A 17,277-nucleotide genomic window follows, 5' to 3' on the forward strand; every position below is an offset into this window, starting at 1 on the left:
GTGATGAGTTCTTTCTGACTTCGTTCCATTCGGTATTCGGTTGGTGAAAGTCGGTGATAATGTTCTATCGTACCCCATTTTTCGTGTAATGTATATAGTAGAAGAAAAAAAGAAATTACATGTTATAAAGAAAATTAAGTTTCACTTCGTGTATATAATAACTTAGAAGAAAAAATCACATCTTTACGTAAATATTTCCGTCTGCCTGAAAGATAAATCGATTGCCTGTGTCGCGAATCAATCGAAGAACCCAATATTCTTGGAGATGATGAGCCTCTTGGTCATCCTCAGTATCCTGGAATACAGCTATGAATTCTAGTCGCTTAAAGAAGTTAGTCTTTTGACATTCCTTCACGAAAGCTAAATGTTATGATATAGATTATCATCTTTGAGTCGGACACCTGGATTTGCTCGAAGTATATGTCGATTTACTCGTCGGAGTTTGCACCATTCCAATTCGACAGAGAAACCAAACAGGTCTTTATTTTTAGAAAGAAACTTTGCAATATTCTTTTCACCAAACATGTTGATGCTGTAGGGGTGTCATATATTAATACATAATTTTATTTATAATGACTAATGTTAATCCAGTTAAAAATATCCATAGCTGTTCTCCAACAAATCCGACCACCGATCCTGCTGTTTTTAATAGAAAACTGACAAGGGAGCCGATTAAACCTGGTATTGCAGCAGCACTTTTTGCGGCCAATGTTTTTAACCATTCGCCAAATTGCTTTACAATTTCTTTCGCTTTTGTATATACTTTGGGTGGACCTGAACCAGACCCGCCAGTTCCTGCTCCCCCTGCTCCCGCTCCTCCTCCCCCCTCCTCCTCTAGTCACAGCCAGGGCAATTGTTGATATTGTCATTCCAAGGGCAGTCAGTATTGCAGCGATTGTTATACCATTTCGTTTAAATAACTCTGTCAGCTTCAGCCTCAGTGATAATTCTGGATCAGAAATTACATCACGAAGAGACCTAGTCGTAGCCAGACTTTCACGTGCCTCACTGATCTTACCATGTTCGTATTCAATTCGATTGTCAACTTTAGCTTCTCTTGTTATGAGTTCAGCTAGTAGTTTCTTGGCTTTTCTTTTTCCTTGGGTGTGATCTTCAGGAATTTTAAACTGTTTTTCAACTTCTCTTTTCTCTAGCCTTATTTTAACTTTTTCATTGTTAAGCTCGCCAAGACGCATATTCGCAATCTTTAATTCATCATTAATAGCTCTATATTCTGGGTTTAGATTGTTCCATTGTTCGATTTTATTTTCAAAAGCTTGTATTTTGATCTGCATTACCAGAAGCATCTTGCCGTAAGAATGTCAGTTTATCTTTGTATATACCCATGTCTTCTGGCGTCATCTTCTCAGCTGGTATTTTATCATTTTCCACATCTTTAGAATGCAATGTACGTTCCACAAATTCGGGCTCTCTATATTCATATACTTTGTTTACAAATTCAGAACCTCCTGCCTTCATTTTTAATGTGGATTTCTCTAAAAATCTACTTCCTTTATCTGTTGTAACTCTGATTTTTTTATAATACAGATCATTACCAATAATCATCAGCATTTAAAATCAATTCGGTTCGTGCATCCTTATTAGTAATCCTATATTTGTCTAAGAGTCCTTCAGCCATATCTTTTGTAAGTTCTCTTCTCTGTTTAATTAAAATATCACCTGTGGGCTAGCAAGGAAAGGATCGGCTTCTGCAAGAGCATTATCATCTTCTATAAAGAATGTTTCAGCAGTAGCGTCATCATCATCTTTAAATTTGCATCATCGAAATCCTGGAGTGGTATATCTTCTCCTCCTTCTGCCATATTGTCTTTCTATATTACTACAATTATTTTTATCACCCCTTACATATACAGTAAAAATGCACATCTCAGTTGTTGAAAGCGTTGAACAATTGGCCGACTATATCGAAAGAACTAGCGCTGCATATCGTCGCAGTTATAAATTAATGGGTCGAATTGATATGGCTCTTAATATTACTAAAGGAATTCTTGTAAGTTCTGCTGTCATAGCAGCAATTCCGACAGTTCCGGTACTGTTAGCCTTAACTCCTATACCAGGTGTTGTTATTGATGTAATACAAGGAAAACAGGTGTAGCAAAGAGACGAGAGAAATATAAACATTATTATGTTCAATATAAACAGCTGCTTACACAAATACAAGAAAAAGGTGCAACCCTTCGGAACGAGGAGGCTCCGGGGTCAGAACTTATTCAGGACATATTTCATCAGGCGCTAGAAATTCAAAAACAAGAAGGATTTAGTCCACCTCTGGAGCGATATCTACGATATTATGGATTGAATGGATATGAAAGTTAGTTAACTTCAGCTAGACTCCGCGACCGGCCGGACTGACAACGGAGGCTAGTTTGATGGTGATGACTCACACGGAATTTCCCGTACACCTTCGGAACGTGTATAAACATGCTCAGCAGGCCCGCTTAGTTCAGGACAATGCACTGCTGCGCGTGCGTGAGTTCGTATATAGGTCAGGGTTATACTTTAGTTACATGGATGGTTAATTTTTCCTTCGCTTCATGTAGATAAATGAATAAAATGGGGTGTAAAATTCTTACTTCATCCCAGTTGTCCACGTTTTCTTACTACTTACGTAGTTTAATAAATGTTTTCCCTCATTAAACTACAAGAAAATGTCATGAGATATTCAGAAAGTAAAGTACTTAAAGCCCGGGGCGAAATGTATCGGACCGGGATCCGGATTAATGCCAAGTTTGGGTTGGCGTTTTGGGGCATGGCTCTGCATAATGAGTCTGTATATATCGATCTGTCCTTGACCTGTGACCTCCTGGTCCGGTTGTTTACTACTGTACAGTAAAAAGAATTCAGGTTGACCTACTTACGCCCGGATCATTTTCTCCCCCTTTCTCCAAGCACAGATCGTAAAGAGACCCTGTTTTGTGGCCACACGTTAAAAACTTATAATTTTGATAAAAAATGCGATGTTTTCAAAATCTCTCGCAAATTCCCGTGTACTCTCGCTCACCCTAACAATTGACGGTGCCCCGCGTGAGAAATTATAATAAAGGCAAATATAAACAAACACAATCGCATTTCAATAATGAGGTACATTTTGGTAAGTTTCTTGCGGATTATTCTGACATTCACCAGGTTTTATTTGTTTGCTTAAATTATCTCCGTGTTTGCGATTAATAATTATAATATCCCGTCTCCGTGGGGGGCTCACGACCGACTTTTTGTTTGTAAGTGCGCCTGACCGCTATACGTGACCCCTGTCGCTTACCCTATGTTCTAACGGAACAAATTCAGCACAAACGAAAACCGCTAATTTCAAGTATCTTTACGCGTATAATGTCCCGAAACATGTTAATTTACTCAAGCTATACCTTGGTTTACTCGTCCCGTCTTTAAAATTGTGAATGGGTTTGATTTAATGTGAATTAGGCCGCGTTAAAAAAATGGGGGGGGGGGGGGGCGGCTGCTGAAGGAATCGCGATTGAAATCTATTTTTTTTCAGATCCCCCCCTCAATACCCTCAACAATTTTCAAGTCCCCCCTCAATACCCTCAAAAATTTCAAGTCCCCCCCATATTACCATATAGCCGCATATTTATTAGGAATACACGCAGAGTAAAAAGAAACATGTAATGTGTCGTTCTGCACGCAGATGTTCAACACTACCTCTTAAATTGATTCATTTTTAAATGCATCAGTGGACCTTTTGGACTTCTCAGTCTCAATCTGATAAAATCAGATGTAGAGTACGGCGACGTCTCTGTACTTCCTTGTATAATAGGACGGGAGTGATGTTGGCCGACCTACGTCGTTTTTGGTAACGATTACAGTTTTCTTTTACAATTATCTACAACATCATCATCATTATCATCATCATCACCATCAACAACAACAACAACAACAAGATTACTGAATTCCCTGTGGTTTATTCTCAGTTCATGGAGCCTAAGCTTATTATTTACGCGATTGGAAATGTGTGATTTACAAAATATCTGCACAAAAAAGTAATGCGAGATGGTAGTAAGAAAACTTTACATGGTATGATCTATCAACACCAACGCCGGTCTCTGGGTAAAATATTGTCGAGGCCGGGTGATCGTACTCAACTTGAATAATCCCCGGGCTCTCGCTTTGTTCAAAGTTGCGACTTGGCATCAATGAATGACTTTCCTTCAGGATGTCTATAAAATAAATCCAAACTATCATTGGATGATATTTTAAAAATAAAGCCCTCCCATATCCCTCGGGTTGATTGTCTTCTCTAAAACTTGCGCCATGATTGGCCCTTTCCGAATATTGTCTCAATTTTATACCACATGGGGGAAGTTCATCAACAACAAGGTCTGTGAGTGGTTCACAAATTGCAACTTTCGTCTCACAAGATTGTCAATCAAACAGTGTGGCGTCCCATAACGTAATCGGGAGTTACTTTGCTTGGCAGGGTTCTGCGAAGCATCTTGTAATGAAGAAAATTAAGATGCCGATCACGTCAACGAGTTTGAATATAGTACCAACGAGACAGTTCAATGCTTACTGCTGGGGAGGGCGGCCAATTCTTCTTGCGCCCCATTATAAGTTATAGAATCTCTCCTGCCCATTTGATAAAAGTTGGATGACCATCCCTAAAGTGATGATAAAAAGGTGATGATCCCCTGTGTCAAGTAGAATATGTTTTGCACTGCGGGCCTAAAGGATGCCTGAGAGTGCTTTCAGCCGCGGTCGCAATTGACGACAGTGAACATTTATTTTCAATAGTAGGCCTATATCGATCGAAACTGCTTGCGTGCTGCTCGTGTAACCAGGTCACCTTATGAATATTTCCACATTTACCCGTATATATTGACGTATAAGCCGTACCATCAACGTATCTGTTGAATTCTTGTACTCAAATTAAAGTGGCACTCCCAGTTGGTAACATTTTTAGAACACATTTTTTTAATGCCAACGGTCGATATTTGACGTTGCGACTGCAAGCGGATCGCGAGATATCGATAAAAACATGTCATTTCCCGAGCGTATTTTTCACATCCCGAAGTTTTACGATCATTTCTGATTTTGACCTGAAATCTTCCGAAGGTTTGTTGTCATGCTGATTGACGATATTCTAGGGAGTCTACAATAAGTTCAAATGATGCAATTAATTTACTTCCCACTGCAAAACTTTATATACAGCATTATGCCATTACCTCAGGTAAGTTTTGTAAAACTTCTCCTTAGTTTTTGTCGTTTTCATTATTGTAAATCAGTTGTACTATATTTTTAACCAATACCGCATAAACATCAGTTTTTACGTGTCAACTATTAGCCGCCTCCGATGACTACATTTTGTCCTCTGCCACACGGTACGCCGCATGCGTGGTGGTATGCGTCTATGCATACCACTCGGCGGCCGCTATATATCAACCGCACGTCACTGTGCTAATCACCTATGCGAATTCTGGTGGAATCAAACTTTGTTTTCCGTTTTTTCTCAGATTCAGTTAGACTCGGTTTTCCCCAAGGGGGCATGGCCGACCACCGACGCGAGTGGTAATGTGGCATACAGCCCGGGCATACAGCAGCGTAAGCGTAGACTCGTACTCCATAGTTTAGTTGACAATGCCCCCAGTGCCGAACGTTCGATATCCGGAAGTTGAATTTAGGTGGGCCACCGGAATTCAAACTTTTCCTTTTTTGAGGACATGTTTTTATCGATATCTCGCGATCCGCGCGCAGTCGCCACGTCAAATATCTGCCTTTGGCATTGAAAATGTCCCCTTTAAAAATGTTACTAAGTGGGAGTGCCACTTTAAATCGACGACACTTTTTTCCAGTTTTGGTGATACTTTACGTGTCAGCATATTTTGGCGCACTTTTGCCAAGTTTTGCGCTATTGTACGAAGGGAATGACCGTTACCTGAGAGTGAGCAAGACAACACTGTATCAATTTCGGATAAAAGAATATCGATCGATATTAAACGTTCACTACACGATTACAGTGTAGACTTGGTTCAAGTCGGTGAATTTAAAAAAAATAAAATCATTTACAATAGTTTCTCTTGTGTCTCTCCTATTTCATACAAACCTATCCGGAATTTGGCAGCTCACGCCAGGTTTTCCCAGCGATTGAATGCGTCACGTTTGAGTCTGCGCAGTAGTGAGTTAGTTTCTGCCGGATTCACCGACTTGGACTTCTTGCAAAGTACAGGCGGTGAGAAGGACTGTGTACACAGTGACGTAGAGCAAATACAAAATGATTGACAGCCCCCGCCGTTATTCTGGCCAATAAGAAGAACGCATGCTATTAAACCTCTGCATTCATTAAAAAGTTTGTTGTTATCTCCGTGCAAAGCTAGACATCGAGTACGTTTTATATCTGGGCGAATAATGGCATCAAGTTCGTACATCAACCGCGTTTTACAACTGATCGGTCGACCATCGCTAATCATGCGAGATTACCAAAGAAAGCTTGTTGAGAGTTACATTGAGGGAAAAGATTTGTTCGTCTGCGCACCAACCGGCAGCGGAAAATCACTGACATACGAAGTCGCCCAACATTGTTTTGATTTCCATCACTTTGGGCACGTAAGAGAAAAGGCTACAACTTTAAGGACAGTGTCTTTTTCCATCCTTGAATAACCGGCGACGATTTTCGCATTTTGCAACATGGGCCCCACAAACAACACAGATATTTTCACGTGTTTTCGGTGATACAACAGAGGTCGTGCTGACTTTTGTGGGAGTGATCGCACTCGACATTTTGTCAACAACACCATGTGAGTTTTATGCACGTCTCGTTTGGGTCAATTGGTAACTCCTCCCAATGTGTAAAATTTAGTGATGTCATCTTATGAATAATATATCAGTAAAGAAAACGTCATCTCATGAATAATTTATAGCAACACAGATCGTGCAAGAAAGCCAAGTCTGTGATTCCGGGTGAAACTCCGCTGTATAGCGTTCACTCCACTCATCGCGTTCACTCCACTCATCGATCCCGTCCACTCACGGGTGCGTTTCACATAAAAGCAAAATACAAATCATTGCGTTCACTCCACTCAAACATCACAAATCACAGACTTGAGCCAAGTCTAATTCACAGTTCATCACAGTACAGAGACTGCCCTTCTGCGTGTCCATAATGACATCATGCTTGCTCTCAATGACAAAAACGACGTTCTCCTCATCATGCTAGACTTGTCGGCGGCTTTTGACACAGTTGATCATGAGATACTACTTCATAGACTTCAATTTCGGTTTGGTGTCACAGGTACAGCTCTATCGTGATTCAAGTCGTATCTCACCCATCGCAATCAGTGCGTCAAAGTTGGCTCTGCAGCATCAGCTAGTACACACATGAAGTATGGTGTTCCTCAGGGCTCAGTCCTGGGCCCGATTCTTTTTACTCTGTACACATCACCACTTGAAGACATCATCGTCCAGCATGGTTTTAATCCTATGATGTATGCGGATGATACACAGATTTATGTTGTGTGTAGCAGACCTGATGAAGTTCGAGTTTCTGTCGAGGTATGCGCCGACGAAATCCGCTGCTGGATGAAATCCAATATGCTAATACTTAATGATGAGAAGACAGAGGTGTTCAGTTTTCGTCTCGTCTCAGATCCGATGCAGTGAAACTTTCAAGTTTAAGGATTGGGAGTCAGATATTGCCCCTTCTGCTACAGTTCGCAATCTCGGTGTGAAACTCACCCATGACGGCTCGATGTCAGACCATATCAGCCACATCTGTAAGAATGGATTTTATACATTGCGTAGAATTGGCAAGATCCGTCAATTGTTGGACAGACCCACCACAGAAAAGATGGTCCATGCATTTGTTACTTCTCAGCTGGATTACTGCAACAGTCTTTTGTATGGTGTTGGGAAATTTCAGCTCGGACGCCTTCAATCACTTCAGAATGCTGCAGCTCGCCTTGTCTCGCGTACTCGTAAATTTGATAATATCACACCTGTTTTCATTGATCTACACTGGCTGCCCGTAGAAGCTAGAATTAAATTCAAAATCTTGTTGACGACCTTTAAAATAGTTCATCATGTTGCTCCACTTTATCTCATGGATCTGATCGAGATCTCAGATCGAGTGATTCCTTACGCGTAGTGCCACCGCGTGGAATGTTCAACAAGGCATATGGGCAGAGAGGTTTCTCTGTCTGCGCACCTTCTCTATGGAACTCATTGCCCCCTGAAATTCGTAATGCCAAATCCGTTGACTGTTTTAAACGCGTTTTAAAGACTAACTTTTTGTAAAGCACTATTACTAATGTTTTGGAAGGGTCACCATTGTACCGTAACCGCTGATGCTTGTTTTATTTTAACGTTTTCTGGTACTTACTCTGTAGAATTTTAATAATGTTTTTTGTAGTTTGACTGTTTTTACTCTGCAGAAATTTTCATCATTTTTAACCATGTACGTTTTTAGCCTAATTTGATTGTTTTTTACATTTTAGTTTGTTATGCTTTGCTGGTATTTTATCAATTTTAAATGTGTAAAGCGCACTGAGACGTATGTGTAGTGCGCTTTAAAGAAATAAATATTATTATTATTATTATTAATTACAGTGGAGACTTCGCTCTGCGTGGCATGCAGCAGGACTGTGTGTTCCCGGCCCGGTGGCCCGGCGCGGCGTTATACCACCACACGCCGGTAACACACAGCCCTGCCACGCAGAGCTAAGTGGAGACTGTGCCCGTTCGCCTCCGTTCTGTGTTATTTTTCCAATTTTCTGCAATTAAGACCCTTGTTATGTATATTTAAATGCTGTGAGATCGCTATTTCAATGATCGGAATAAATACAATGCAAATAAAACAAGTTTCATCGAGAAATTCAAAAATCTAAAACCAACTGAATTTATCAATCAAACTATAACGGTGCCACTTTTCACCGTCATCGGTTCAGAATTGAGGATTTTGAACGGCGAGAAGTGTGCAATCTGTTTGTACATTAGATGCCATTGTTTTTCTATGGGAAATCGAGGTTATTTGCCGCATCGTAACATGAAAAATACATCTGAAAAAACCGTTGGTTTAACCTTTTCATTTCTCCGTTATTTTTTACAATATTTGAGATTACACATTTCATGAAGGATAACTAAAACTCTCTGGTTTTATTTTTTTGAGTTTTCCTCTTATTTTTATGAAATGACGAGTTAACGATCGTTTGTGCTGTTGGCTGTGTTTTAACCTTTTTTTGCATATGACTATTATCGCTTTGGTATTTTAGAAATTTGTTCGTGAAATTCGTGCCAAAATATCATATAAAGAAAATGGAATGTACAACTTTTTCATCAATATTTTACTGTGCAGCGATCCGGCGAAATTTTCAACACGACGCGGGAGGTGAATTTTACTCTCTGTACGCGTACTCAACGTGAGCTTGTGTGGCGAAAACGGATGCGCTATTTTGCGGGTTGCGGGTTGCGGGAATGAAAAAATTTGTGTTTTTGGTATCATTTTCGCCAGTAGTTAGAATAAATGCTAAAATAGTATCTAGATGAATTTGTTTGTGGAATAAAAGCCGTGAACTTCTTGAATAATGCCGTTGTTTCAGCTTACATCTGGTAAAGCGCCACCAACGTCAGAATAGTCCAGTTCCCATCCAACATTCGCCGTTGCCCAGCGCACTGCCGATCGAAGCTTTCGAAATGACTGAACACGGATGAGTAATAATATGAACACACGACAGATTTCACAACAACTCGCTATATTAACTTTTTATGCTATGATTAGGATGGATAGTTTAAAAGTAAGATTCGGATCGTTGACAGCACAGATGAACTGGGAGATGAACTTTGAAACTTGACACGCCTAATAATTTGTTACTTTTTCATAGAATGCCATGCTCTTCTCACACTTCAGATTAGTTCAAACGCCGATAAAAGCACAATTTTCAAAATCGTTTTCAATGCCGTTTAAAATTATAGGAAACTTTTCATAGTCACGCTGGATCAAAATATGTTCGTAAATAACTACGCATGCGCACGTATGCAGGGCCTGAAAATTACCGAGGTCCCGGCCCGAGGTCCCGGCCCAGTGTTTTATCCCGAAATGCCGCATGATGGAGCGACTATCATGCTGCAGGTGCAAGTCATAGATTACATTCATGATATTAGGAGATACAAAATTATTGAGAGCTGCAGAACACAAACTAATCCAAAATATTCCTATTAGGGGTGGACCATTTGATATCCGGGGGGGGGGGGGGGCTTGGAAGATTGGTGGAGAGCCATTATTTTTTTTCCCACCTGCTTCACCATGAATTATTTTTTTTCTACAGGGCATATGCTGGCAACTTTTTTTTCACTTTCCTTCTTCGAGATATATATTTTTTTTACCAAATTTCGGTGCAATGTTTGTTTGCTTGGTTTTTCACACCCAGTAACAAGATGTTGTTCTATCGCACACAGACTATATTCAAGAAACTAAATAAAGATATGTAAATACATGTACATTTTGATTCACTTTACAAAAATATCAGTTTATAGATCTTATTTATACCATGGGTAACACACTGAAAATACAAATCAAACAACCTGATTACTGAGTTCTACATTAACCATTAACAAACTTACAGTGAAAACTTTTCTGAGAACATCACTGGTGTCATCAGAAGAGATGATGGTATCCTACCTATATTTGTAAAATCATGTACATTATGACAGTGGCATTTACTTGTGCTTGAAAAAAATATGTCATTGTCTGACAAGTGTCCTGGTTTGAGTGATATTAGCAAGTTGAACAGTCCACTTGACTGACTGAGTCCACTTGACCCAGTTCACGGCAGGCTGTCTCTCTTCTTGTGGTATTTTGACAAAATCCATACATTCAGATTTACACATTTCTGGGAAACACTGGTGAGCAATTTCAATTTCAGCATACTTCCTCTAATCAGAAGGTCATGATGTATACTGTACAATTGTTCATATTCAGTTATTGTTCCTCAAGCTTGAAATGGTTTATGCTTTATAAAATCCAGAGCTACTGCTTGATTTTTATTGATGCTGCAGTGTGCATCGAACAATTGCCAAGATTTTTTTTCCGAGTCGCAATGGTCCATAATTGTTTTTCCATCAGCCACTTAAAGCCAGATTTTTTTTCGAGCAACTCCACCTGGAATCTTTTTTTCCCCCCCAAATCTTCCAAGCCCCCCCAAGGATATCAAATGGTCCACCCCTTAGATCGATTCCTGAAAATAAGTCAACGCACCGGCGTGTTTTCCCGCTGAAATTCTCAGTCGCGTAAAATGTTAGCAGAATGTCGTTCTCTGCGGTCGCGACCTCGGGTGAACCGAAACGGCAAAGTAAACTAAGTCCTTTGTTGTACGTCTTTTTCTGTTTAAAGATTTCATGAAAAATACACGGCATTTAAATACACATCACTTCTACGCTTTTTAAGTAAAATCTTTCCTTACACATTGCATTTAAGTAGGCATTGTTTAATTTTCTGTATGTGTTGCCCTAGAACCGAATTGTGAATGGATGCATTACAAAGAATTTACTTCCTAGGGCCTGATACCAGAATGTAACAGTTTACATTCTGCGATAACTGGCGACATTTCCGAGGCGCGAATTTTTTTTGTCAGTCTGGTATTATTTCTCACTCACATCCATGGCAAGAAAGAAAAGTGATTTCAGATCCCTAATTATTTGTAATGGCCAGGCAGCTCGGAATAAATAAATTGGTCCTCGGAATCGCCGCTTTTAGTTTAGCAGATTTTTTCAGAAACATGACGTATTTTCACCCACTTGGTTTGGTCAGTTATAGCATCTTTAGTCAAAAAAATCAAGTTTACAGCATTTATGTTTTCAACAGCCTTCAAATGTACAGTATTATGTTGCAACTTTCGTCTCACAAGAACACAATTAAATTGTCTTTCCACTCCGGAGCACAGACTGCACTGACACGAAGATTACAGCCGCTGTGTCTCTCCATGCCTAATCGACTCTATACACAAGACAGTGAAACAGACACTACTACTATACATTAAACGCAAAACCACCAATATATGAACGATGTGTGGAGTTGCTTTCCCTTTCCTAACTAACAGTGACCCCCCCCCACCCTAAGCTGTTTGAAAAATACACATGATACATGACCCCCTTTGCAGTTTTCAAATTTAAGGTGACCCCCTCTTGATTTTGCCGGCCCACCGCCGGCCATAATAACTAAACGTGTCGCATGTGTGCCTATTACTTTACCCTCACTATCTCTGTATAGTATTTTAAAGAAAACAGTCCATATCTGTTAATCGCCCTCCGATCACCCACGCGCGGGGAGGGGGGGGGGCTATTGCCCTGACCAAATAACATGTCAGCAGAATAATGCCTGCAGTATCCTGTGCAGATACTTTGATTTCTGAATAGTGATAGTGCAAGATTTGCGGGAAATCCTATACTTGGTCAGACAAATCTACCAACTCCGAGACTCCCTGGGGAAGAAAGTGTAACCTAGTTAAGCTTGCCCAAGAAATCAATATTCAAGGGGCATTGGACGGTACAATGCATCAAGGTTTTGGAAATCTAATGGGCATGTGGGAGTGTTTTGCGTCATTCAAACCGTAGGCCCCGACTACTTATGGCTGAAAGAGTAACCTTTAACACATTCGCAATATTAGACTGGTAAATATCAAGGACACTGACATTGGAACACCTCTCATTGTGGCAGTGTGTCAAACAGTACACCTATGTCAACATTCGAAATGGCTTTAAAGATGTTTTGATCGTATTGATATGGAAAAGGACAATGAGTCGCCGACTAAGATTTAGTTTGCAAACCTAACTGATGCTCAGATTTCCTCAAGTTATGACATCGCAGAACTTTGTTTTGTCACGCATTCAAATAGAATGGGTCATCAAATGCACCTCGTGCAAATTTGTTCTTTGGCAAACAATTATTTTACTTACAAGCCATGAAGGTACGTGGTTTCTACCTATACGTCAGCATGCACACAAATTTTGGCGTTGGGGGAATCGAAAATTCTATCAGTTATTACGGCCGGGGTGGGCCAGCAAAATCCAGGGGGGGGTAACCTTAAATTTGAAAACTGCAAAGGGGGGGTCATGTATTTTTCAAACAGCTCAAAGGGGGGGGGGTTCAGTTAATTTTCATAAGTATTCGTCCCGTCAAAAAGCAGTTTCAGTGTTCAAAAATATTCTGAGAGATAAAAATGATTCGCTGCATGATTTCATTCTCTGAAGTCATTTAACTGTAAATCTGAACAAAAGTATAATTATCTGTCACATGAACATCTTGACTAGGCAACTCTGAGGGTTGTCTTATTGTAAATCGAGCTCACTGAGGGCAATGTACAATTCCTATTACTTACATATTAGAGATATAGCAAGTTTTGTCTGGGAAATTATTTAACAGTTACCTGTAGACTACTAGTACCACGAAAAGTGAAATTATACTTTTAGGTGAAATTCCAATATCATAATTGTTGTCCACATCTGAACTTTCAAATACCCTATTTGAATAAAGTACATTTGTATCAATTATCAAACACCTATAAAAGCGAAAATTAATTTAGTCTTGCATTGTAAAAAAATTATTCATAGTTTTCTCATAGATTCCAATGTATAGTGAATCAACGTTTCAATAAAATTCCAAAATCAGATTTCTTGCACATATATCAAACTTTAACGATCCTAGTCTAACTAAGTACTTTAAAATGAATTATCAAACGTCCATAAATACACAGATTTAGGTAGTTTTGAATTTGCAAAAAATATTTATAGCTTCCTCATAGACTCCCATGTATAGTGGGTGGACATTTTCAGTGAAATTCCAAGCTCAGATTTCTTGTACACATAACCATCATATTCTAATCAAGTACAATTATGTTAATTATTCAACGTCTGCATATGCACAAGTATTCACAATTTTATAATAGACTCCCACATATAGTGGATAACATTTTTGGATAAATTTTGAAGTCAATTATTTTGTCCACATACCAGTTGTAACAACCTATAATTATGTCAATTGTCAAATATCTCAAATGCATAGATATAGTTTTGTATTGAAAAAGTATTACATAGTTTTCTCATACACTACCATGTATAGTAAATCAACATTATCAACAGCTGATCCCTTTAAGGGGTAATTTTAAAATTATAGCAAGTCAGAAGGGGAAATTTGAACATTAACACCTTGTGAGTTTGTAAGGAGATCATTGAAAAAATCTGAGAATCGTTTTTTTTTTATTCTATCCCCCCGCCCCTTCCAGAGGTGTATGTGTGTGCAGCTTTACTCAAGCAATGTGCAGAGGGGGGGGGGGTCATGAAATTTTTGTCATCTTAAAAGGGAGGGTCATCAATTTTTTGGTGCAATGGGTAGGAGGGTTCACCAATTTTGACTGATGCCCAGGAAGAATTTGCCGGCGCCCACCCCTACCATAATAACTGAACGCTCCCTTAAAGGTCTTAAGCTGAGATGAAAATTTCAGAAAATATTCATTTAACTATTATCAACATTTGAAAAAAAAAACTCATAAATGAAACAGCACTGCTAAATAAATGTTAGTATGACGGGTGTCTACTAAGAAGTGTATGGCTGCACGCAATGTAGCCCCTCTCTCACCGTATAGTGCTTTTTGCCACTTGCGCTATCGACGACTTTACTGAGAAGCCAGACTGGCAGATTGTGTTTGCCATGAGGTAACACAAGCTGGCAGTCTGGCTTCCTCATCACAATCATTGAAAACATAAATGGAACCGAAAAAACCTGCTAAGTTAGCTGGTGAGGACCGAGAAAGAGTCTCCGTGTACGCTCACGTTTAGCTATGGAAACGCAGCTATCTGTGGCGCGGCGGGGTAGCATGCGTCTATGGGGGTCATCAAAAGGTCAACCCCGCCTGTACGCTGCGCTTGACAAGGCACTGGTCACCATATTAGATTTAATACATAAACGTCGCTGCATAGTAAACTTCAACGAGACGTGTTTCAAAAACAGAGGCTTAAGCCATTGAGATTTTTTCAGATCGTATGGACCTACTCAAGATACATCCCCTCCTTAATACTTCTCATTAAAATTTGACTCTGGCCATGCTTTTGCGGCAGTGTTGAGTTAGCGGCATTTTCGATCGCTCGAAAACGTAAAATAAAGGCAAACGCAAAAGCGACTTGATGAAACCCCACAAAAAATCATCAGCGAACACTAACCAAGAGTACAACTCATGAATTAGGACGAATGTTAAACGATGACTGAGATATCTGCGGATAAAATTCTGGCAAAAAATGCCATAGCCGTCACTCACTGACTAGAGGGCGCTGTTCAAATTTGAAGGTAATTCCTATTTAAGTACCGGTATGCAAATGAAGTTCCCTCCTTTCAGACTGATGACTGCCGTAGATGTCGATGTCCGATTTTTCTGTCTCAAATTTTCACTCATTTTCATTAATATGACTCTGAAACTCCAGGAAACTATTGGGAAGAAAGAGTTATCTTAAAATATTGAGGAACTTGCCAATATATTGCAAAATTAAATGAGAAAAAATGCTACGAAAATGACGACAGGCTTACACAATGACTGTTTTCAGAGGCATATGATCCATCTGCAGATTATGCAACAGGCCCATATCACGTGAGGCCATGAGGGTATATCCACGCAACACAGTACCAAACACACCTAGCGCACACAGAGCGAACAAACACAAAGTGAGTACCCCTACAACGTCAGCTCAGTAGTCTGTAATAGATCGTAGTCAACTAAGTAACCTTGGAGAAATGCTTAACACTGTGGCTAAGTCCCTTTTAATTTTTGTCACAGCTCAAAATCATTCTCCTACACCTCAACCCGAACCATGAACACCCCAACCAATTTATGATATGACCCATCACAAGGGCATGACGTTGCTGCATATTGACAGACCGAAGTTAGAAGTTGACAGCACCACACTGGTTTTCAACTCTAATAGATTCTTTGTCTATAAATAGAAGAGAAGCTAAAAATTAAAAGTACAGTCATTTTTAAAAATTTTTCTAAGACGAGTTCTCATTTATTGTAACAACAAAAATAAACAGATAAGGGGGATTTCGAGTTAAATACGCTACACTTTGCTGTAATGTAAAAATTACATTTCAGACAAAAGTAACAAGTAAAAGCTATGAAAATAATGTGAGATTGAAATTCACATGACAGTACCATAAGAAGAAATGCAGCATGTTTTGCTAGTACCTTATGATTTTATGATTCTGCACCAGTCAGTAGACCCTATTTACCTAAGGCCCAAAAAAGATTGTGCTGTTCCGATAACATGGTTTTCAAAATTAGAATAGGTAGTTCGGTAGTAATTTTGTTTTTTCAAAATATTTTCAGAGGTCCAAACCCTGCAGCTGTTAACTGATCCATCATCAGATTGGATTACTGGTTGACGTGTATGTCTGTTTGAATACAACTGGCTAATCATAATTCTTTGACAGGAAATTTAAATTAAAAGCACAGTCCAGTTTCAGACATGCTTTTCTTTGTTTCAACGATTTTCTTGGTTCTCGCAATTCCTCACCTTTCACTGTGGTTAAGAACACAAGTGAATTTACTTCACTTTGAAATTCATTGTAGCAGCGACCTTAGCCCTGCGTATGATGCTGTGTGTTACCGGCATTATACAGCCTCCCACCACAGCCCTGCTGACTCTCATAGGAAAACATGGCGACCACGGTCCCGATTTGGACCGCGCACAAAACTACCTTTTCTAACTATTTTCAGCCAAAATAAACTCGATTCTGCTCTATGCCTACCTGAATAACTCAATCACTTGCAGACTGCAAAAATATTTGCTCTCGTGACGTTCCAAACCGTTTGTTTACCGGCGATTCTCAGTCAATGGTCCAGTAGATAATATATGTCTTATGTTTTACCATGTTTACATTGAGAAAAACCTTAGTGGTTTCCCTAAAGAATTTGTTTGAAAGTCCATTTCCAATTTACAGCAGAAAAAAAACAATCTTTCCTTGACATGACACTGTTGTTATGAGTTTCTTGTTATGAGTTTACTTTTCATTTCAAGATATAATTCCAGTGAAAATTTCATCAAACTGTCAATTCTATATACAGGGATTGTGATCAGTCTGATTTGAAACAGTGATACAAAATATTGTGTCAGTTAGGTTAGGAAATTGTTGCTCAAAATTGCTGTCCAACTTTTGGTTATGGTTGCTTGTCTGGCAGTATCAATGTGATCATGGTATGCCAGCTCATGAGATTGTAATTTTACTCTGTCTAATCTTATTAGTACATTTTTGTCTTTTTCAGTTTTGTTTTT

The 17,277-nt window shown here is 39.4% G+C and overlaps 1 protein-coding gene across 1 annotated transcript in view; it reads right to left on the bottom strand.

Moving 5' to 3' along the window:
• Positions 1-17,277, bottom strand: part of LOC139122088 (adiponectin receptor protein 1-like) — a 268,597-nt gene that overhangs the window by 175,777 nt on the left and 75,543 nt on the right. The window lies entirely within an intron of this gene.

The sequence above is a fragment of the Ptychodera flava genome, chromosome 21 (genome assembly GCF_041260155.1).
Source record: "Ptychodera flava strain L36383 chromosome 21, AS_Pfla_20210202, whole genome shotgun sequence".
Taxonomy (NCBI): Eukaryota; Metazoa; Hemichordata; class Enteropneusta; family Ptychoderidae; genus Ptychodera; species Ptychodera flava.